The 25225-nt window shown below is 41.2% G+C and overlaps 1 protein-coding gene and 1 long non-coding RNA gene across 2 annotated transcripts in view; one reads left to right on the forward strand and one right to left on the reverse strand.

Annotated features, from left to right (window-relative positions):
- Positions 1–25225, reverse strand: part of LOC137040659 (NACHT, LRR and PYD domains-containing protein 12-like) — a 98540-nt gene that overhangs the window by 23959 nt on the left and 49356 nt on the right. The gene's annotated exons all lie outside the window — the stretch shown is intronic.
- On the forward strand, positions 12220–19711 carry LOC137040677 (uncharacterized). The gene is made up of 3 exons (XR_010897964.1): positions 12220–12345; positions 13126–13243; positions 18891–19711. It is a non-coding gene; the product is annotated as an uncharacterized lncRNA (long non-coding RNA).

Genomic DNA, 25225 nt, shown 5'->3' on the forward strand with positions numbered 1-25225 from the left:
ATAATGATACTAACTGTAGTTTCTCCAGCTGGCATTGAGGGATCATCAGTAGATCACTGAGGTTTCTCACTCCAGAGTCTCCTAGTTTATTCCCCCTCAGGTCCAGATCTCTCAGGTGTGATGGGTTTGATTTCAGAGCTGAAGTCACAGCAGAACAACCTTCATCTGTCATATCACAGCATCTTAACCTACATTGAGAGAAATGAGAAAACTCTTTATTCTGTAGAGTTATATCATCTTCATAAATGTAGTGTGAACTCAGACTATCATGAGATATTGAGTTCTTCACCTCAATCTCTCCAGTTTACAGTGTGAATCCTTCAGTGCGTCACATAAGGGCTTCACTCCAGAGTCTCCTAGTTTATTCTCGCTCAGGTCCAGATCTCTCAGGTGTGATGGGTTTGATTTCAGAGCTGAAGTCAGGATGAGACACTGTTCCTCTGTAATACTGCATTCACTCAGACTGAAGACAGAAAGAGAAAAGACAATGACTCAGATCTGAGATGATGATCTTATTAAAGACATACAGTGGTCATATAGTCTATAGTTCCCATAATCTGCTTGTAATCGAGTCTCTAGTTCTGTGTGCTGGAAACTGTTGTTTCTTCTCTTTCTTTGTTAAATCTTTTAATCTCTCTTTTGTTTATTGTAGCAGCAGATTCAGATCTCATGATATTTCTGCAGAACAACATCTACACAATCAGTTTATTGTTTCAAATACTTTAAATGAAATGATTTAGTAGTTAAAGGGCAACTCCGGTGAGAAATGAACCTAGGGCTGATTAACAGATGGTTAGCGAGTAGGTCGTTCTCTGGGATGCGGTTTCATGAAAATCGAATGTAAAGAGTTTTATCTTTAAACACAGATTAGCTTATAATGTTTGTCTATGGGGCACACAGTAGTGACATTAAACCGCTAGTTAATACCACTAACAGCTCAAAATAGCCTCACACTAACACGGCAGCATAATGAGGGTCCCAACATGCAAACCGAAGCATTGAGAACTTTGTAAGAGTACAAACAGTTTAATAAGAAGATACTTTATAAACACAGTGCATTACGCGTTCACGGACAGGCGCCATCTTGGAAAACAGTCTCGACTAATCGAGCGACGAGAGCTCTGCTAAGTGATGAACTGTGACTTGGAATCTCATATGGTCCGTTGTTTCCGGAAGAAAACACTGAACACAACAGAGCTAATAAATAAATAAAACTAAAAATGTCCATGTTATTACATTTCACAAACTTAATTCCTATCGACCAGCTCACTTAGAACAGCGCTCGTGGATCGATTGGTCGAGACTGTTTTCCAAGATGGCGCCTGTCCGTGAACGCGTTATGCGCTGTGTTTATAAAATGTCTTCTTATTAAACTGTTTGTACTCTTACAAAGTTCTCAATGCTTCGGTTTGCATGTAGGGACCCTCATTATGCTGCCGTGTTAGTGTGAGGCTATTATGAGCCGTGTTAGTGGTATTAACTAGCGATTTAATGTCACTACTGTGTGCCCCATAGACTAGTGTTATAAGCTAATCTGTGTTTAGAGATAAAACTCTTTACATTCGATTTTCATTAAAACGCATCCCAGAGAACGATCTACTCGGTAACCATCTGTTAATTACCCCTAGGGTCATTTCTCACCGGAGTTGTCCTTTAAGACACTGAATTTTAATTGTGACCAATGGCAAAGACCAGCAGATGCAGAGCTTCAGTGTAAATGATGAGACTTGTGTCCAGTTGTCTTAAACTAAACAGTGAACTGTGATCAGACTGTAACTGTACAGTATAATGATACTAACTGTAGTTTCTCCAGCTGGCATTGAGGGATCATCAGTAGATCACTGAGGTTTCTCACTCCAGAGTCTCCTAGTTTATTCCTGCTCAGCTCCAGATCTCTCAGGTGTGATGGGTTTGATTTCAGAGCTGAAGTCACAGCAGAACAACCTTCATCTGTCATATCACACCATCTTAACCTACATTGAGAGAAATGAGAAAACTCTTTATTCTGTAGAGTTATATCATCTTCATAAATGTAGTGTGAACTCAGACTATCATGAGATATTGAGTTCTTCACCTCAATCTCTCCAGTTTACAGTGTGAATCCTTCAGTGCGTCACATAAGGGCTTCACTCCAGAGTCTCCTAGTTTATTCTCGCTCAGGTCCAGATCTCTCAGGTGTGATGGGTTTGATTTCAGAGCTGAAGTCAGGATGAGACACTGTTCCTCTGTAATACTGCAATAACTCAGACTGAAGACAGAAAGAGAAAAGACAATGACTCAGATCTGAGATGATGATCTTATTAAAGACATACAGTGGTCATATAGTCTATAGTTCCCATAATCTGCTTGTAATCGAGTCTCTAGTTCTGTGAGCTGGAAACTGTTGTTTCTTCTCTTTCTTTGTTAAATCTTTTAACCCTTGTGTGGTGTTCATATTTCTGTTACTCAGCCAGTGTTCGTGGGTCTGGTGGAGCCGCTGAATTTTTGGGTTTTTAATTCAACTCAATCTAAAATGTTATGTTAAAATACTCAACAGATATTTACTTCAACCCAATTACAAGCAATATAAACAGCATATATGGTTAATATTTTCTCTTTACCTTTTGTTAGATCCCATTTAAGAATTGCTACCTCGTGTGGGAACGGCAGGGGTAGAAACAAAACTCACTCTTGTAGCTACTCTCACACACACACACACACACACACACACACACACACACACACACACACACACACACACACACACACACACACACACACACACACAACCCCCCCCCCCCCCCACACACACACACACACACTTGGATATGTGGTGTATGGTTCCTCTCCACAGGCATACTGGTTTTTCTGATGTACAGACTGTATAATCTATCCCCCTACACTAACCCTACCCCTAAACCTGCCCATCACAGAAAACTTTTGGCATTTTTTGAATTTCAAAAAACACCATTTAGTATGTTTTAGTGTGAGGACACAGATGTCGTCATAAACCATGTGTACGTTGTAATATCCATGTCATTATACACATTTGTGTCCTCATAAACCATATACATGAACACACACACACACTAACAGCAGCCCTGACAGGAGGAGGACAGAGTAAAGGTACACAGGACCTGCAATTCCCACACTTTTATGAGCCCCGGGTCCAGTGGACCCGAACATCCTGTGTGTAATATAAATGTGTAGGGGGGTGTACAGTGTGTGGTCATTGAAAATGTGTTCTGATATATATTCCTCACAGAAAATGAGCCAAGGCCAATGAGTCGCAGTTTGAAAAAAATAATTAATCGTATCATTTTTCTTTCGATAAAAAATGAAAACGGGTCCAACAGACCCGAACACCATACAAGGGTTAATCTCTCTTTTGTTTATTGTAGCAGCAGATTCAGATCTCAGGATATTTCTGCAGAACAACATCTACACAATCAGTTCATTGTTTCAAATACTTTAAATGAAATTATTTAGTAGTTCAGACACTGAATTTTAATTGTGACCAATGGCAAAGACCAGCAGATGCAGAGCTTCAGTGTAAATGATGAGACTTGTGTCCAGTTGTCTTACACTAAACAGTGAACTGTGATCAGACTGTAACTGTACAGTATAATGATACTAACTGTAGTTTCTCCAGCTGGCATTGAGGGATCATCAGTAGATCACTGAGGTTTCTCACTCCAGAGTCTCCTAGTTTATTATAGCTCAGGTCCAGATCTCTCAGGTGTGATGGGTTTGATTTCAGAGCTGAAGTCACAGCAGAACAACCTTCATCTGTCATATAACAGCAGCTTAACCTACATTGAGAGAAATGAGAAAACTCTTTATTCTGTAGAGTTATATCATCTTCATAAATGTAGTGTGAACTCAGACTATCATGAGATATTGAGTTCTTCACCTCAATCTCTCCAGTTTACAGTGTGAATCCTTCAGTCCGTCACATAAGGTCTTCACTCCAGAGTCTCCTAGTTTATTCCAGCTCAGGTCCAGATCTCTCAGGTGTGATGGGTTTGATTTCAGAGCTGAAGTCAGGATGAGACACTGTTCCTCTGTAATACTGCATTCACTCAGACTGAAGACAGAAAGAGAAAAGACAATGACTCAGATCTGAGATGATGATCTTATTAAAGACATACAGTGGTCATATAGTCTATAGTTCCCATAATCTGCTTCCCAGATAGCAAGCGGATGTGGGCCACTTCAGGCAATGATGTGGCACTGCAGGCCTTCTTATGGCCCGGATAAAATGTATGTGAGCCTTATGTGGCCCACAAGTAAAATGGCAAATATGGCCCAAATATTTTAAATCACATGTGGGCCTTTTTAGGCAAAGATGCGGCACTCATGGCAATGTGTAATCTGAATATGAGCCTAAAGTGGCCCATATGATAATTAATGAATATGGCCCAAATATCACAAACCAAATGTGGGCCACCTATGGGAAAAATCTGGCAAAACCGACAATGACTAATCTGGGTGTAAACCAAATATGGCCCGCATATGTTGCAGCAAATGTGGCCCAGTTATGTTATAACATATCTGGGCCAGTTTTGGCACATATGAGGGACAGTAATCACTGGCAAATCTGAATGTGAACCTAAAGTGGCCCACACTTGGCAAAGAAAATAAGGCCCGAATACTTTACATCAAATTTGGGCCACATTTGGCAAATATATGGCAAAGTCAGCACTGGCTAACCAGGGTGTGAGCCTAAACTGGCCCACACATGGTGCAGCAAATAAGGCCCAATTATGTTAAAAACTATCTGGGCCATTTTTGGCAAAGGTGAGGGACAGTAATCACTGGCGAATCTGAATATGAACCTAAAGTGGGCCACACATGGAATTTGCAAATATGGCCTGGATACATTATACAAAATTTGGGCCACATTTGGCAAATGTATGGCAAAGTCAGCACTGGCTAACCAGGGTGTAAACCTAAACTGGCCCTCATATAATGCAGCAAATGCGGCCCAATTAAGTAAAAAACACCTGGCCCAGTTTTGGCAAAGATGAGGGACATTGATCACTGACGAATCTGAATGTGAACCTATTGTGGCCCACACATGGCAGAGCAAATATGGGCCGAATACATCACAGCAAATTTGGGCCACATTTGGAAAATATATGGCAAAGTCAGCACTGGCTAACCAGGGAGTGAACCTAAACTGGCCCACATTAAGTGCAGCAAATGAGGCCCAATTATGTTAAAACATATCTGGGCCAGTTTTGGCAAAGGTGAGGGACAGTAATCACGAACAAATCTGAATGTGAACCTAAAGTGGCCCACACATGGTATAACAAATATGGCCCGAATACATTACACCAAATTTGGGCCACATTTGGCAAATATATGGCAAAGCCAGCACTGGCTAACCAGGGTGTACACCTAAACTGGCCCACATTGAGTACAGCAGATGAGGCCCAATTATGTTAAAACATATCTGGGCCAGTTTTGGCAAAGGTGAGGGATAGTGATCACTTTCAAATCTGAATGTGAACCTAAAGTGGGCCACATATGGCATAGCAAATATGGCTCGAACACATTACACCAAATTTGGGCCACATTTGGCAAATTTATGGCAAAGTCAGCACTGGCCAACCAGGGTGTGAACCTAAACTGGCCCACATATAATGCAACAAATGTGGACCAGTTTTCTTAAAAAATATCTGGGCCAGTTTTGGCAAAGATGAGGGACAGTAATCACTAACCAATCTGAATGTGAACCTAAAGTGGCCCACACATGGCATAGCAAATATGGCCTGAATACATTACATCAAATTTGGGCCACATTTGGCAAATATATGGCAAAGTCAACACTGGCTAACCAGAATGTGAGTCTAAACTGGCCCACATATAATGCAGCAAATGTGGCCCAGTTTTCTTAAAAACATATCTAGGCCAGTTTTGGCAAAGGTGAAGGATAGAAATCACTCGCAAATCTGAATATGAACCTAAAGTGGGCCACACATGGCATAGCAAATATGGGCCGAATACATTACACCAAATTTGGGCCACATTTGGCAAAAGTACAGCAAAGTCAGCACTGGCTAACCAGGATGTGAGCCTAAACTGGCCCACATATAATGCAGCAAATGTGGCCCAGTTTTCTTAAAAACATATCTGGGCCAGTTTTGGAGAAGGTGAGGGACAGTAATCACTAACAAATCTGAATGTGAACCTATGGTGGCCCAGACATGGCATAGCAAATATGGGCCGAATACATTACACCAAATTTGGGCCAGATTTGGAAAATATATGGCAAAGTCAACACTGGCTAACCAGGGTGTAAACCTAAACTGGCCCACATTAAGTGCTGCAAATGTGGCCCAATTATGTTAAAACATATCTGGGCAAGTTTTGGCAAAGGTGAGGGACAGTAATTACTGATGAATCTGAATTTGAACCTAAAGTGGCCCACATTTGGAAAATATATGGCAAAGTCAACACTGGCCAACCAGGGCTTGAACCTAAACTGGCCCACATTAAGTGCTGCAAATGTGGCCCAATTATGTTAAAACATATCTGGGCCAGTTTTGGCAAAGGTGAGGGATAGTAATCACTCGCAAATCTGAATATGAACCTAAAGTGGGCCACACATGGCATAGCAAATATGGCCCGAATACATTACATCAAATTTGGGCCACATTTGGCAAAAGTACAGCAAAGTCAGCACTGGCTAACCAGGATGTGAGCCTAAACTGGCCCACATTAAGTGCTGCAAATGTGGCCCAATTATGTTAAAACATATCTGGGCCAGTTTTGGTAAAGGTGGGGGATAGAAATCCCTCGCAAATCTGAATATGAACCTAAAGTGGGCCACACATGGCATAGCAAATATGGCCCGAATACATTACATCAAATTTGGGCCACATTTGGCAAAAGTACAGCAAAGTCAGCACTGGCTAACCAGGGTGTGAGCCTAAACTGGCCCACATATAATGCAGCAAATGTGGCCCAGTTTTCTTAAAAAAATATCTGGGCCAGTTTTGGCAAAGGTGAGGGATAGAAATCACTCGCAAATCTGAATATGAACCTAAAGTGGGCCACACATGGCATAGCAAATATGGCCCGAATACATTACACCAAATTTGGGCCACATTTGGCAAAAGTACAGCAAAGTCAGCACTGGCTAACCAGGATGTGAGCCTAAACTGGCCCACATATAATGCAGCAAATGTGGCCCAGTTTTCTTTAAAAAATATCTGGGCCAGTTTTGGCAAAGGTGAGGGATAGAAATCACTCGCAAATCTGAATATGAACCTAAAGTGGGCCACACATGGCATAGCAAATATGGCCTGAATACATTACACCAAATTTGGGCAACATTTGGCAAAAGTACAGCAATATCAGCACTGGCTAACCAGGATGTGAGCCTAAACTGGCCCACATATAATGCAGCAAATGTGGCCCAGTTTTCTTATAAACATATCTGGGCCAGTTTTGGAGAAGGTGAGGGACAGTAATCACTAACAAATCTGAATGTGAACCTATGGTGGCCCTGACATGGCATAGCAAATATGGGCCGAATACATTACACCAAATTTGGGCCAGATTTGGAAAATATATGGCAAAGTCAACACTGGCTAACCAGGGTGTAAACCTAAACTGGCCCACATTAAGTGCTGCAAATGTGGCCCAATTATGTTAAAACATAACTGGGCCAGTTTTGGCAAAGGTGAGGGACAGTAATTAATGGTGAATCTGAATTTGAACCTATGGTGGCCCAGACATGGCATAGCAAATATGGCTCGAATACATAACACCAAATTTGGGCCACATTTGGAAAATATATGGCAAAGTCAACACTGGCCAACCAGGGCTTGAACCTAAACTGGCCCACATTAAGTGCTGCAAATGTGGCCCAATTATGTTAAAACATATCTGGGCCAGTTTTGGCAAAGGTGAGGGATAGAAATCACTCGCAAATCTGAATATGAACCTAAAGCGGGCCACACATGGCATAGCAAATATGGCCCGAATACATTACACCAAATTTGGGCCAGATTTGGAAAATATATGGCAAAGTCAACACTGGCTAACCAGGGTGTAAACCTATACTGGCCCACATTAAGTGCTGCAAATGTGGCCCAATTATGTTAAAACATAACTGGGCCAGTTTTGGCAAAGGTGAGGGACAGTAATTAATGGTGAATCTGAATTTGAACCTATGGTGGCCCAGACATGGCATAGCAAATATGGCCCGAATACATAACACCAAATTTGGGCCACATTTGGAAAATATATGGCAAAGTCAACACTGGCCAACCAGGGCTTGAACCTAAACTGGCCCACATTAAGTGCTGCAAATGTGGCCCAATTATGTTAAAACATATCTGGGCCAGTTTTGGCAAAGGTGAGGGATAGAAATCACTCGCAAATCTGAATATGAACCTAAAGCGGGCCACACATGGCATAGCAAATATGGCCCGAATACATTACACCAAATTTGGGCCACATTTGGCAAAAGTACAGCAAAGTCAGCACTGGCTAACCAGGATGTGAGCCTAAACTGGCCCACATATAATGCAGCAAATGTGGCCCAGTTTTCTTAAAAACATATCTGGGCCAGTTTTGGAGAAGATGAGGGACAGTAATCACTAACAAATCTGAATGTGAACCTATGGTGGCCCACACATGGCATAGCAAATATGGGCCGAATACATTACACCAAATTTGGGCCAGATTTGGAAAATATATGGCAAAGTCAACACTGGCTAACCAGGGTGTAAACCTAAACTGGCCCACATTAAGTGCTGCAAATGTGGCCCAATTATGTTAAAACATAACTGGGCCAGTTTTGGCAAAGGTGAGGGACAGTAATTAATGGTGAATCTGAATTTGAACCTATGGTGGCCCAGACATGGCATAGCAAATATGGCCCGAATACATAACACCAAATTTGGGCCACATTTGGAAAATATATGGCAAAGTCAACACTGGCCAACCAGGGCTTGAACCTAAACTGGCCCACATTAAGTGCTGCAAATGTGGCCCAATTATGTTAAAACATATCTGGGCCAGTTTTGGCAAAGGTGAGGGATAGAAATCACTCGCAAATCTGAATATGAACCTAAAGCGGGCCCCACATGGCATAGCAAATATGGCCCGAATACATTACACCAAATTTGGGCCACATTTGGCAAAAGTACAGCAAAGTCAGCACTGGCTAACCAGGATGTGAGCCTAAACTGGCCCACATATAATGCAGCAAATGTGGCCCAGTTTTCTTAAAAACATATCTGGGCCAGTTTTGGAGAAGATGAGGGACAGTAATCCTTCGTGAATCTGAATATGAACCTAAAGTGGCCCATACATGGCATAGCAAATATGGCCTGCACATAATACACCAACTTTGGGCCACATTTGGCAAAAGTACGCCAAAGTCAGCAATGGCTAACCAGAGCGTGAGCCTAAACTGGCCCACATATTATGCAGCAAATGTGGCCCAATTTTATTAAAAAATATCTGGGCCAGTTTTGGCCAATAGGGACAGTAAATCTGATTGTGACCCTAAAGTGGCCCAGACATGGCATAGCCAATATGGCCAGAATACATTACACCAAATTTAGGCCACATTTGGCAAATATATGGCAAAGTCAGCACTGGCTAACCAGGCTGTAAACTTAAACTGGCCCATAAATAGTGCAGCAAATGAGGCCCAATTATGTTAAAACATATCTGGGGCAGTTTTGGCAAAGGTGAGGGACAGTAATCACTGGCAAATCTGAATGTGAACCTAAAGTGGCCCAGACATGGCATAGCAAATATGGCCCGAATACATTACACCAAATTTGGGCCACATTTGGTAAATGCACAGCAAAGTCAGCACTGGCTAACCAGGGTGTAAGCCTGTTAATAGTTAATAACATTTACAGCCATGTTTGCCAAATATACAGTACAGTTGACATGTAGCCTGACAAGCCAGACCCACATCAAGATGTTTGGTCTGGAAACTCATCATTGACAGCTCAGTCCGAGGGGAGGGATAAACGGCTGTCTGTCAAACTCCCTCTGCACGCGATAGGATAGCGCTACAACCAACCAGAGCAACGAAGGTGAAGCGGAGCTCGTTGACAGATTAAACATTCGCCGTATCCGGTCGGCTAAACTCAGAACACATCTTCCCTTCTTAAGAATGACTTCAGTGCCGTTCTTTGTTCTTTTCTCAGAGAAAAGCTTAACTCCAAGTCTTCCAGAGTCGCAACTTCCTAGACTTGCAACTCTTAATTGTACAGTTTAATCTGGACAAAAATACTATATCAGTTGTGGATTGGCCTGCCTTGTGATAAAAAAAGTACATAACTTTAATTGTGTGTGTGTGTCTGTGTGTGTGTGTGTGTGTGTGTGTGTGTGTGTGTGTGTGTGTGTGTGTGTGTGTGTGTGAGGTGTGTGTGTGTGGGCATGTTTTTGTTAAATATCAGGACACTGATTAAATGTGTATTATGACATGGGTATGACACATGTGGGAGAGGGTGAAATATGAGCACATTACCCATGACCCCATTTTTCAAAATGCTTATAAATCATACAGGATGAGTTTTTTTTTTGTTGAGAAAATAAAAATGCAGAATGTTTCCTGTGATGGGTAGGTTTAGGGGCAATGTGTGTGTGTGTGTGTGTGTGTGTGTGTGTGTGTGTGTGTACTTGTTTATATTATATTGTAGGGACCAAACAATGTCATATAAACCTGAGATCACCAGCCAGCGGTCCCCACAATGTAAACGGATTCATAAACATACTATGTTTTTTGAAAATGTAAAACTGCAGCATGTTTCCTGTGATTAGTGGTAGGGGCAGTGTAGGGGGATATAATGTACAGTGTAAAATCCATTACGCTTATGGAAAGTCCCCACAATTCACACAAAAAACAATGTGTGTGTGTGTGTGTGTGTGCGGTCTAGGTAAACCCTATGTCATGGGGACACAAAAATGGCAATATTTGAAATCCTTGTCCATGTGGGGATGTTTTTGGTCTCTATGAAGAAAACTAAATTAAAAATTATGCTTTTTGAAATTTAAAAAAAAGGTTTAGATTTCTCTGTGAAGGGTAGAAGTTTTAGGGGTAGGTTTAGTGTAGGGTGATACAATATACAGTTTTTACAGTATAAAAATCATGTTTGTGTGTATACTGTGTACACACAGACAGCTACAGTAGGTTGAAAATATGTGTGTGTGTGTGTGTGTGTGTGTGTGTGTGTGTGTGTGTGTGTGTGTGTGTGTGTGTGTGTGTGTGTGTGTGTGTGTGTGTGTGTGTGTGTGTGTGTGTGTGTGTGTGTGTGTGTGTGTGTGTGTGTGTGTGTGTGTGTGTGCGTGCGTGCGTGCGTGCGTGTGTGTGTGTGTCTGATTATGAATTGTTTGCAACAGGTCAAATTTGTGAACTGTTTTTAATGGTCCTGACTTGAATATTTGGCTGAGATACATTTTGAGTTGCTGTATGTGAAAATCTTTGTCATGATTTTAAGTAGGACATATTGCTGGGTCAACATATGTATATATTTATCCTGGAACACAATTCCTGTCATGAAACATAGTCCTAACCCCCTAACCCTAACCTAACCCAGAGGGAAATGATAGGTAAATAACTAGCACCAAACCCTGCATTTAAACATAAACTTGACATAAACTTTAAGCTTGTCACTGAAATATGATTTGTTGATTGGAATGCAGGATTAACAATGTTATAAATATCCAGAAACAGTCTTGTTGAAATCACATTCACCTGTAAATGTATGGAACTGTAAGGCAGTGTCATCTTATAAACCGCTTCAAGTGACCCTGATATTCTAAATAATTATAAATAAAATACTCAATTTGTCTTTCATGTTTGCTAAATATTGACTTAAATATTGAATATTATCTGTATCATTTATGTCCTGTCGTATAACCTGTCAGTATATTAATTGAGATATGCATTTAAGAGTAGGCTAAATGAATGACAAATCAGCAAAACCTGCTATGAGAACATTTTATTGTTATTTTGAAGCCAACTTTTTTCAACCCTTTTTTTTGTTGTTATGCTTTCATTACAAAAAACATTTTTTATCCCTTGCTAGAATATATATATATATATATATATATATATATATATATATATATATATATATATATATATATATATATATATATATAAAACAATAATATATATATATATATATATATATATATATATATATATATATATATATATATATATATATATATATATATTTAAAATCAACTGGTTCGAGTTCCTATTTCCGGCCCTTTAAATTTAAAAAATAGCCGCGGAAAAGGCGCCCAAAAGACGGAGCTGCAGAGGAGGATTATTGTTTGGAGATTTGACGGTGGAAAACGGCAAAGAAAGTTAAGGTAAGATTTAATAAAAAAAATATTGCTTCGTTTTGGGGATTGCTTCGTTATATTCAGTTGGAGTAACTTACTGCATGTTATGTGATATTAAAACGTTAGCTAAGGAAAGCTACAATTGTTAGCTATCAAACATTAGTTATTTTGTCAATTCAAAACTTTTGCCATTACCTGAAGGATTTTGTAAGTGACATAACGTTAGCAATTCAAGTTGATTATCGTTAGTTCACCTCTCTTTCATACATTTGTCACGTGATTTTTGATAATTACTAACTGCTAAATAAATGGTGATAAAATATTAATATCTGTCTGTTTCATGTACTAGTCTATGCGACAAAAGTATGAACAAGGCCTAACGTTACCAGAATAACCTAAATGAATCATCTGTTTCTCATTATTTGTTATTTTGCCTGCAATATGTATAGTTTTTATTATCATTATTTTATTATTTATTTTAAATATGAAGTTGTTATCAAAGTTTGTGCTACTTGACGTGATTGCTAAATGATTTAAAGATCCAAGTCAGTAAAATGATCTGATCTTCCCATCACTAACGTTACAAAGAAGTCCTTCGAACTGAAAATCACATTGTCTTCTGCTGAAAAAAAGCATAGACCAGCATGATTTCACTTTCACTCACTGTATACCAACCTGCAGTCAGTTCTGTATGGTCAACGTATTTTCCCAATTATAATGTTATAATTATAATGTATAATTTGAAATTCATCTATGTATAAATTTGACATTAAACTGCACTAACTAGTTGTATTACTTGTATTACAGAAACAACAGGATCACAGAGCAAGCGAGTAAGCTGTAGAATCCCACATCAACAGATGGCTTCAAATTGCAAGTGAGACAGAGGGAGAAGAGAAAAGGAGTAACGAAAATGGACACGCAAGTAATTTACACGGTCTATTTTACTAATTGTTTGTAATCATTTGGAGTAAATCCGGGACTACTCTTCACTTCACTTGTTAGGTCTATCTCATCTATTTCATCTTTGTTAATAAAAATTTGAAGAAATATGCAATAAAAAACAGTAATAGAAACTGTATATATATATATATATTTTAGGGATGCAACAATACAGTTAGTCCATGGTTCAATACATAACCTTACTTTGGTTTTTAACCACGGTTTTCCGGTTCGGTTCGGGTTTTTTTTTTGCTCTTCTATTCTTAGGTGACAGGAACAGAAAAAGGTTAAGGAGAAAATGTTTTTTATTGCAATACTCTTTCTTTATTTTACTTAAAAGACTTGAAAACCCTTACTTAAACTTAAAACTTTACATAAAAAAATGTATACACATTCCCAGTGTATTGTATTAAATAAAATAAATATATATAAAGATTTACAGTGGCAGCTCAGAGATGTACAGTAGCATTTAAGTATGAAATTGAATGAATAAATGTAGAGTATAAACGTAAATGCGAGTAAACACCCTTAACTTTAGTGCATATGATTGGATATTTGCTCAAATCAGCGCATAGACTCAGGCAAACCATTAAAAAAAGAGCAGAATAAATAAAGAGGAATATTCAAGGGGGTAATCTAGCGCTCGGAAAGCGTTCCACCCATAGGGTGTTTAAATATTTTCTCCCGTTGCTTTTGGCTCACTATGGGCTTCTCCCGATTCTTCTCCCTTGACTTGATCAGACCATTGCTAACCAAGCCATCACCTGCTGTTAACATCCCATTGACTCCCATTCATTTTTGCGTCTTTGACAGTGAATAACTTTACATCAGAGGCGTTTAAAGACTCCATTTGTCCATTGTTTATTTCTAAAGAAACTCGACAATGCATAAAAGGCTCCATTACCTTGTATCTTACACTATCGCCCCGCAGAAGCTGTTTTTGTAAAAATAGGCTAACTATTGCGTCATAACCAACGCGACTCTGTCGCACAGTTGAGAAATTACCGTATAGACCTGAGGAGACGCTCGCAGGCAATCTTTACTGTCTATGAGACAGTCGGGGGGACGTGGAGACATAAAGTCTGATAAAGTCAAGGGAGAAGAATGGGGAGAAGCCCATAGTGAGCCAAAAGCAACGGGAGAAAATATTTAAACTGTGATTCAGATTTCACTTTCCACATCTACTAGAAGACCTACAGCTGTCAGACAGGAGGCTCACGTAATATCTACGTCCTCAAGCTCAGTCTGAGCCTGCGCAGTTCGCTCAGCCATCAGGAAGTGAGTGCCTCTGATTGGCCTCATTTTTCCGCCGTTGAAGTCAATGGGATAGCTCTGTCCATTTCTTTTACTGTCTATGGGAATATTTCAAACGGGGGGAAATGGAAATAAATAATTAAATGCAAAACCGAAAAAAAAACACTATTCACCAGCGCATATTGAACCATGAATGCGTACCTAACGGTTCAATATTATATTGAGTATTGTGGCATCCCTAATATATATATATACAGCTCTGAAAAAAATTAAGAGACCACTGCAAAAAAAACTAGTCCTCAGAGTTGGGGAACATTGTCAGAGCAGAAGGAAGCATGTTTTCTTCTACACTCTAAACACGCTGGGTTAATAACAACCCAAGTTGGGTTGAAAATGGACAAACCCAGAAATTGGGTTGTTTGAACCCAGTGAATGGACCTTTTCAAACAACTCAATGTGTGGGTTTGTCCATTTTCAACCCAACTTGGGTTGTTATTAACCCAGCATTTTTTAGACTGTAGGACAACCTTGTACGTGGTTTAATTCATGCGTCCTTCACAAAGACAAGTCTGCCCAATTCAAGCATTGCTGAAGCACTCCCAGATCATCACCGATCCTCCACCAAGTTTCACAGTGGGTGTGAGACACTGTGGCTTGTAGGCCTCTCCAGGTCTCCGTCTAACCATCAGAAGACCATGTGTTGGACAAAGCTGAAAATTGGACTCATCAGAGAAGATGACCATACTCCAGTCCTCTACAGTCCAATCCTTATGGTCTCTTGCAAACCTCAGCCTGGCTCTTCTTTGCTTCTCATTGATGAAGGGCTTTTTTCTAGCTTTCCACAACTTCAGCCCTGTCCACTGGGAGCCTGTTTCGAACTGTCCTCGCCGTGAACTTCACCCCAGCTGCCTTTTGCCATTCTTTTTGTAGGTCACCTGAGGTCATCCTATGGTTGTTGAGTGACATTCGAATGAGTTGGTGGTTATTCCAGTCAGTGTAGAGTCGTTTTCGCCCTCTGCCAGTCTGTAACTTTGTTGTCCCCAATGTCTGTTGCTTGACGTTGTTCTTATGAACCGCCATCTTTAAAATTTTAAGGATGGAAGCAACCCGACGCTCACTGTATCCCTATGCCAGTAAAGCCAGAATATACTTGTAGGCTTCCATACTTGTAGAGATGCTGATTTAAGAAAAAAATTGCAGTGGTCTCTTAATTTTTTTTTCTCCCAGAGCTGTATAGATATTGTAGTGTTTTACTTATCTAAACTTTTTAGGGAAGAAAAACAAATAATCAAATAAAATAAAAATCAATGTTTAGTCTTTAGTGTGTTTGTTACAAATGAATTGATCATTATTAAAGCTACAAATGTAGTTCAGTTAAGAACAGTGAGTGATTACCTTTTTTCTTTTATTGTTTCATTAACATAAATATAAAGACCTAATTCACAGATCTAATGTAATGTTAGACATCATTTCCCCAACTGCTCCCCAAATGTTCACTTAAAACTGCATTAAGTTAGCCTGACAAGCCAGAGCCACATCAGGAAGTTAGCTCTGGGAACTCACCATTGACAGGGCTCAATCCGAGGGGCGGGATAAACGGTTGTCTTTCAAACTACCTCTGCACGCGATAGGATAGCGCTACAACCAACCTTCTCGGAACCTTCTCTGCCGTCATTATGTTAAGCCCCGCCCACTGGCACTACACACAATGTGTTTGGCCTGACCAGAGTTTGGTTTTTACAGCTCAGAAGTGTATTTAGAGTTGCTAGACTAAACTCATGGCAAATTAGATTTGCTGCCGCTAGGGTGCGTCTAGATTTGTAAAATAGCATTATGTAACATTTGCAGTAAGATATCCCAAAACCACTAGGCCAATACTACATATTTTGTTCAGTTGAGAACCTTCAATATCCCAAATGTTTCCAACTATTTGTAAATCGTGAGAAAATTGCTATTTTAACCAAGGAACCGGGACGTGTGAGGGCGTCGCCTAACGATGTCATCATATCTCTTAACCCTCGGTTTCTGGTTTTATTCTGCTGATGCGCTTTACTCCGACTGTAGTGTTAATAAGTGTCACAGCAGCCGCTGAGTGAACGCACAGAGTAACGTCATAACATAATTTAAAACTCACTCAAATGTGTTATATGATAAACAGAACTGCGTTACCTCATACTCATTACAAGAAAAGCAGAAATAGTGCCAGCGACTATGGCATAATCAAAGTTTTTCGCGCTGCTCGTGAGGCTTGTGTTGTTCATCTCATTAACAATCACTCCAGCAGCCTTGCTCAGCTCCACAACACTCGCTCCTGCTCTGCTTCACACTGCAGTAACGTTAATAGGGATGTAATGATAAATTGTTATATCGCATTAATAAAATGTGACTATATGTATCGTTGATGGAAAACGATATGATTTGCAATATAGTTGTTTTATCCAAGGCTCAACTTGCTGTAGTAAGCCTATTTATAAGGTACAATTTACCCAGACACAAATTTACAAATGTACCTCAAATGTAAATTCTGTCATAATTCTCACCATAATGTCGTTTTTCGTTTAACTTCCAAACACAAATGAAGATATTCTTTATGAAACCCATTTTAAAGTCCATTACTCTCAAACTTAAACGATGCAAAAAATAAAGTAATCAAGTGGTCTAATCCAAATCTTCTGAAATCTTCAAGTCTTCTGAATAGACACTTTATGTGGTGAAAATATTTAAAGCTACACTTTGACACTTTGTGATAATTTCCCCCATCTAGTGGTGAAAAGGTATTTGACCAACCAGTGATTATTAGTTTCTGTTCCTCTCAATTCCGATTTTGTTTTAACTCCTACAGTGGCCAATTTAGTCCAAGATTAACATGGCATCCAGTTCAACCTCGTCCATGAGTGCCATCGAGTGTTAAAACGCGAAAGGCGAAGCTTGAATTTACGGGTATGTCCCTCCTTTGCTACTGTACTTTCAAGATGGAGGGGCAACATGACGACCGGCATTCGAACCCCTCACCCTTATGTATTTTCAACGGCAGATTATAAACTTACGAGAATACTTTATTACTTGAAAGAAGTGCATTACATCACATTACATACATTAATGAGCACATATTTTTGAAAGAACTAAGTGTTTTTAGCTAAGAATAAACTAAAAAAGTTACACAGTGTAGCTTTAACACAGTGAACATTCTGTAGTAAACACAGACGTTCAAATGATTGCGTGACGTGCGAAAACAACATGAAAGTGAGGTAAAATTCTTGGATGAGCTAAACATTTACAGTTTGAGAGCGGCCATTTTGACACACTTTCTTGCGATTAGAACTGTGATTGATTGCATTGATCATCTGAAATGCATGCACTGCTGGAATGACCCTCTTCAAAGTGAGAGCGCAAACATTATTTAAAGTGGCACTCCTCCAAAGTCAAAGTGCAAACACCATTTAAAGCGGCAATCCTTAGTGAAAGCGCAAACATAATTTAAATCACCAGATCACATTTAGTTTTAGTAGTATGATTATTCAAAGCAGTTTAGATGGTTCATTCTTATACTGCATTAATAGCAGGAACAGCAGGACATAGCGAGCATGAGCAATGCTGCCTGCATTGAAAGTGCGAGTAATTCGTGAGGGATTTTTGTTTTTTAATTTACAGAGTTTCAGTGACACTATTACATTAATAATCTCATTACATAGAATCATACAATGACAAAACATAATGTTAAATATAATTAATAATAATGCAATGGGGGAATATTTGTGGGTCCTGATAATAATACACAAATAATAATATAATAACAATAAAAAAGTACAAAATAAAAATAAAAACTTTAGTTCGGCTTATCGGGATACATATCGTATCGGGATACATATCGTGTCGGGAGTTCAGTATCGAGATACATATTTAATCGTGACACGAGTGTATCGTTAAACCCCTAAACGTTAATAATCACTCCCATGAACATGATTTCTGAGTCCTATCCCGATTTTTTTCCTACCGGCTGTGAGGTGAAGACCACATGTCCCAAGATCTTTCCCAAAACTGACCTGATTGTCGCTTGTGCAGATTAATATTAAGATCTGTTTGATCTTTCTGAATTGTAGAAATTAACCAAATGATACAAGGATCAGCAGTTGTTTCTGCACTGAAAGTAAATCCAGACACGATTAAAATCAACGTTTGGGAAGCCAAATTTTCAGTATTTTTTGCACAAAATAATAAATCATGTCAATAAAACTCTAATTTTAGTGTTTAGGATGTTATAATCTATATACATAAAAGTGACATACACATTTTTATATAAATATGGCAGCAATAAGGTACAGTAATGGTTTTATTTGGTGTATTCTTTCCTAACAATCTTTCATTCTTATCCCGAGGTTACCATTGTCAGCTGGATCTGCTCCAAATCCAGATCAGATGGTGGACCTGCACCTAGACATCAACGCAGCCCTAAATGTCAACAGATAACATGTCAACTAGACAACTCCTAGAGACGGATCCCCTGTGAGGAACTTGCTAACAGCCATCAACACAGATCCTCTGTCCTCTGCACAGACCCCTAAGGCCAGCTTCAACTCCATGTCGGCATGTTGTATCCTGATCTTCAAGCTGGTGGATCTAGATGAAATATTCTGAATTATTGCAATCCATAGTCTGACTTGTAATGCAGCCTGAATCATATTCACACCATGTTCGTTGGCCAGAGACAACTGGTCCCCCAACTCAGCCTGGTTTCTACCAAGGGTTTTTTCTTCTCCATTTCTGTCACCTGATGGATTTTGGGTTCCTTGCCACTGTCGCCTTAGGCTTGCTTAGTTTGGGACGCTTAATATTCTACAATAGGGGTGGGCTATATACTGGTAGATATGATTAACTGGTAGAAATGTATCAACTGCTACTGATTTTGGACCATCATCTCTATCGTAGTTACGTTGCTGTTCTGCTTGTGTGGTAATGAAATCTTATCATCTGCCTGCATTTTTAAGCATTATGGTTAAAAAACAAGGGATTTTAAACTGCTAAAGTGCAGTAAGCAGTGAAAGACACCTCATTTGACGACATGTGCACGCTGTCAGAGAGACTGTTTCTAAGCACATTTTTTTTGTATCATTGGCAGCAAGAATTACAAAATGTCTATGGTATTTCTAATGTCTATATAATATTGATTTAATTGCACTGATGCTATTGGAGGAGAACTGAACTGCGCTGTATCATGTTTTCTGCAAAGCTGCTTTATAGCAAATTGAACTGAACCTTACACAGTTATTGAACAGAACTGAATCAACACTGACCTGACTTCAGCTGTGACACTATTTTCTTTTTAGGGCTGCTTTACTGCAGAATTTAACTCTGTTTGAATAATTAAATAATTATTTTCATGTTTATTCCTGTAAATCTGCTTTGAAACGTTATAAAGCATTAACAAAGAAAGGTAACTTGAATTGTGCAATGGCCTGATTGTGGACCACATTTGGCAAACAGCATGTGGGCCACATGAGGATTGTGTAAAAGACCAACTGTGGCCCACATTAGGGTCAGTTCTGGTTTATATCGGCCAAAGCAAGGTATTAGATCTGGGCCTGACCTGGGCCAGAATTAAATTTAACTGTGAGCCATATGTGGGCCATTTCTGCTTCATGTGTTTTGTTCATGGCTGACATGTGGCATTGCTATTGCTTGATTGTGGCCCAAATCTGGGAAACAAAAGTGGACCACTCAAGTGCCATCATTTCACACGGTATGTGGGCCAGAGCAAGGTATTAGATATGGGCCAGATCTGGGCCAGAATTAAATTTAACTGTTAGCCAGATGTGGGCCATTTCTGCTTCATGGGTTTTGTTCATGGTTGACATGTGTCATTGCTATGGCTTGATTGTGGCCCAAATCTGGCAAACAAGAGCGGACCACCCAAGTGCTATTATTCCATGTGGTATGTGGGCCAGAGCAAGGTATTAGATCTGGGCCGGATCTAATACCTACACATGAAGCAGAACTGGCCCACATCTGGGCAACAGTTGTGGGCCGGTTCTGCTTCATGCGTTTTGTTCATAGCTGATATGTGGCATTGCTATGGCTTGATTGTGGCCCAAATCTGGCAAACAGGAGCGAACCGCCCAAGTGCCATCATTTCACACAGTATGTGGGCCAAAGCAAGATATTACATCTGGGCCGGATCTGGGCCAGAATTCAAATAAACTGTTGCCCAGATTTGGGCCATTTCTGCTTCATGCGTTTTGTTCATGGCTGACATGTGGCGTTGCAATGGCTTGATTGTGGCCCAAATCTGGCAAACAGGAGCGGACCGCCCAAGTGCCATCATTTCACACAGTATGTGGGCCAAAGCAAGGTATTACATCTGGGCCGGATCTGGGCCAGAATTAAAATAAACTGTTGCCCAGATGTGGGCCATTTCTGCTTCATGCGTTTTGTTCATGGCTGACATGTGGCGTTGCTATGGCTTGATTGTGGCCTAGATCTGGCAAACAGGAGTGGACCACCCAAGTGCCATCATTCCACGTGGTATGTGGGCCAAATCAAGGTATTAAATCTGGGCCGCATCTGGGCCAGAATTCAAATGAACTGTTGCCCAGATGTGGGCCAGTTCTGCTTCATGCGTTTTGTTCATGGCTGACATGCGGTGTTGCTATGGCTTGATTGTGGCCTAAATCTGACAAACGGGAGTGGACCGCCCAAGTGCCATCATTCCACGCGGGTAGTGGGCCAGATGAAAGTGTCAAGTGTGAGCCGGATCTGGGCCAGAGCAATTTTGCTATCTGGGCCAGATGTGGGCCAGTTCTGCTTCATGCGTTTTGTTCATGGCTGACATGCGGCGTTCCTATGGCTTGATTGTGGCCTAAATCTGACAAATGGGAGTGGACCGCCCAAGTGCCATCATTCCACGCGGGTAGTGGGCCAGATGAAAGTGTCAAGTATGGGCCGGATCTGGGCCAGAGCAATTTTGCTATCTGGGCCAGATGTGGGCCAGTTCTGCTTCATGCGTTTTGTTCATGGCTGACATGCGGCGTTGCTATGGCTTGATTGCGGCCTAAATCTGGCAAATGGGAGCGGACCGCCCAAGTGCCATCATTCCACGCGGGTAGTGGGCCAGATGAAAGTGTAAAGTGTGGGCCGGATCTGGGCCAGAGCAATTTTGCTATCTGGGCCAGATGTGGGCCAGTTCTGCTTCATGCGTATTGTTCATGGCTGACATGCGGCGTTGCTATGGCTTGATTGCGGCCTAAATCTGGCAAACGGGAGCGGACCGCCCAAGTGCCATCATTCCACGCGGGTAGTGGGCCAGATGAAAGTGTAAAGTGTGGGCCGGATCTGGGCCAGAGCAATTTTGCTATCTGGGCCAGATGTGGGCCAGTTCTGCTTCATGCGTTTTGTTCATGGCTGACATGCGGCGTTCCTATGGCTTGATTGTGGCCTAAATCTGGCAAACGGGAGCGGACCGCCCAAGTGCCATCATTCCACGCGGGTAGTGGGCCAGATGAAAGTGTAAAGTGTGGGCCGGATCTGGGCCAGAGCAATTTTGCTATCTGGGCCAGATGTGGGCCAGTTCTGCTTCATGCGTTTTGTTCATGGCTGACATGCGGCGTTGCTATGGCTTGATTGCGGCCTAAATCTGACAAACGGGAGCGGACCGCCCAAGTGCCATCATTCCACGCGGGTAGTGGGCCAGATGAAAGTGTAAAGTGTGGGCCGGATCTGGGCCAGAGCAATTTTGCTATCTGGGTTGTAATCGAGTATCTAGTTCTGTGAGCTGGAAACTGAAGACAGAAAGAGAAAAGACAATGACTCAGATCTGAGATGATCAAACTGAGCTTTTAAAGGATTTTTCAGACAGTCATTCATCAGCACATCATCTGAAAGTCATATTTGTAATTCTCGATTTTTCATCTCAGAAATGTCATAAAGTTCTAGTTTACACAGGCACTGCCAACACACATTTCCATACAATCTATGTGTAAAAGTGCATGAACCATTATATGACCCTTTAAATAATAAGGTGAAATGACCATGTAGTCAATAAATATATTTCATAAGAACAAGCCTATAACATAACCCATTAAAAGTGCCTGCTCTATTACAAATCATTTATATATCTTTAAATACCCCAAACAGCTGCATTACAAGATGGAAATATAGACCAGAAAGGATATTTAAACTTGCTCTGCCCTTATGTCAGGACTCACTGCGGGGTCTTTCCTGCTCTTAACTCCGAATGTATGGAAGCAGAAAAGACTCATTAATAATTCACTCAAAAAACACAATGCACACGTGTAGACAATTTCACATGCATGAAATCAAATTTACAAGCACAAAAAACTATTCACGTGCAAAAAATTAAATTATATATTCATACAAAACATTTCACAAATGCAAAACACAATTCGTAGATTTACAACTGTGCATAAAAACTTTTGAATGTTTCAAATTTACAAGTTTGTCCTTGAATGTGAATGTGCGAATCGTCATTCGCGTGTGAATCGCCTTGGATGTGTGTGTGTGTATTTTGAGACTCTCCTGGCAGCGCTCTCCTCCCACCCGGAGCAGTCGTATTCTTTAGCCAATCAGATTTAGGCTTATCAGTCGGCCAATCATAGTCACGTGAGGGCGGGCCCACCTGGTGTTACGTCATCAGCCTTTGCCCACAGTTCATCATGGGGCTAAGCAGAAGTTTGCACAATTTGATCTGTTCATTTCTGAACAGATCCTCTCACACTACACCTGAGGCGTCTGACGCAGTGGTCACACACACATCTATTACTGTGGAGACCTCAGTCTGTCATAATGAGACACAACACACACTACAGATCCTCTCACACTACACCTGAGGCGTCTGACGCAGTGGTCACACACACATCTATTACTGTGGAGACCTCAGTCTGTCATAATGAGACACAACACACACTACAGATCCTCTCACACTACACCTGAGGCGTCTGACGCAGTGGTCACACACACATCTATTACTGTGGAGACCTCAGTCTGTCATAATGAGACAACACACACTACAGATCCTCTCACACTACACCTGAGGCGTCTGACGCAGTGGTCACACACACATCTATTACTGTGGAGACCTCAGTCTGTCATAATGAGACACAACACACACTACAGATCCTCTCACACTACACCTGAGGCGTCTGACGCAGTGGTCACACACACATCTATTACTGTGGAGACCTCAGTCTGTCATAATGAGACACAACACACACTACAGATCCTCTCACACTACACCTGAGGCGTCTGACGCAGTGGTCACAGACACATCTATTACTGTGGAGACCTCAGTCTGTCATAATGAGACACAACACACACTACAGATCCTCTCACACTACACCTGAGGCGTCTGACGCAGTGGTCACACACACATCTATTACTGTGGAGACCTCAGTCTGTCATAATGAGACAACACACACTACAGATCCTCTCACACTACACCTGAGGCGTCTGACGCAGTGGTCACACACACATCTATTACTGTGGAGACCTCAGTCTGTCATAATGAGACACAACACACACTACAGATCCTCTCACACTACACCTGAGGTGTCTGACGCAGTGGTCACACACACATCTATTACTGTGGAGACCTCAGTCTGTCATAATGAGACACAACACACACTACAGATCCTCTCACACTACACCTGAGGCGTCTGACGCAGTGGTCACACACACATCTATTACTGTGGAGACCTCAGTCTGTCATAATGAGACACAACACACACTACAGATCCTCTCACACTACACCTGAGGCGTCTGACGCAGTGGTCACACACACATCTATTACTGTGGAGACCTCAGTCTGTCATAATGAGACACAACACACACTACAGATCCTCTCACACTACACCTGAGGCGTCTGACGCAGTGGTCACAGACACATCTATTACTGTGGAGACCTCAGTCTGTCATAATGAGACACAACACACACTACAGATCCTCTCACACTACACCTGAGGCGTCTGACGCAGTGGTCACACACACATCTATTACTGTGGAGACCTCAGTCTGTCATAATGAGACAACACACACTACAGATCCTCTCACACTACACCTGAGGCGTCTGACGCAGTGGTCACACACACATCTATTACTGTGGAGACCTCAGTCTGTCATAATGAGACACAACACACACTACAGATCCTCTCACACTACACCTGAGGTGTCTGACGCAGTGGTCACACACACATCTATTACTGTGGAGACCTCAGTCTGTCATAATGAGACACAACACACACTACAGATCCTCTCACACTACACCTGAGGCGTCTGACGCAGTGGTCACACACACATCTATTACTGTGGAGACCTCAGTCTGTCATAATGAGACACAACACACACTACAGATCCTCTCACACTACACCTGAGGTGTCTGACGCAGTGGTCACACACACATCTATTACTGTGGAGACCTCAGTCTGTCATAATGAGACAACACACACTACAGATCCTCTCACACTACACCTGAGGTGTCTGACGCAGTGGTCACACACACATCTATTACTGTGGAGACCTCAGTCTGTCATAATGAGACACAACACACACTACAGATCCTCTCACACTACACCTGAGGCGTCTGACGCAGTGGTCACACACACATCTATTACTGTGGAGACCTCAGTCTGTCATAATGAGACACAACACACACTACAGATCCTCTCACACTACACCTGAGGTGTCTGACGCAGTGGTCACAGAC

This window comes from Pseudorasbora parva, chromosome 14 (assembly GCF_024679245.1).
Source record: "Pseudorasbora parva isolate DD20220531a chromosome 14, ASM2467924v1, whole genome shotgun sequence".
Classification (NCBI taxonomy): Eukaryota; Metazoa; Chordata; class Actinopteri; order Cypriniformes; family Gobionidae; genus Pseudorasbora; species Pseudorasbora parva.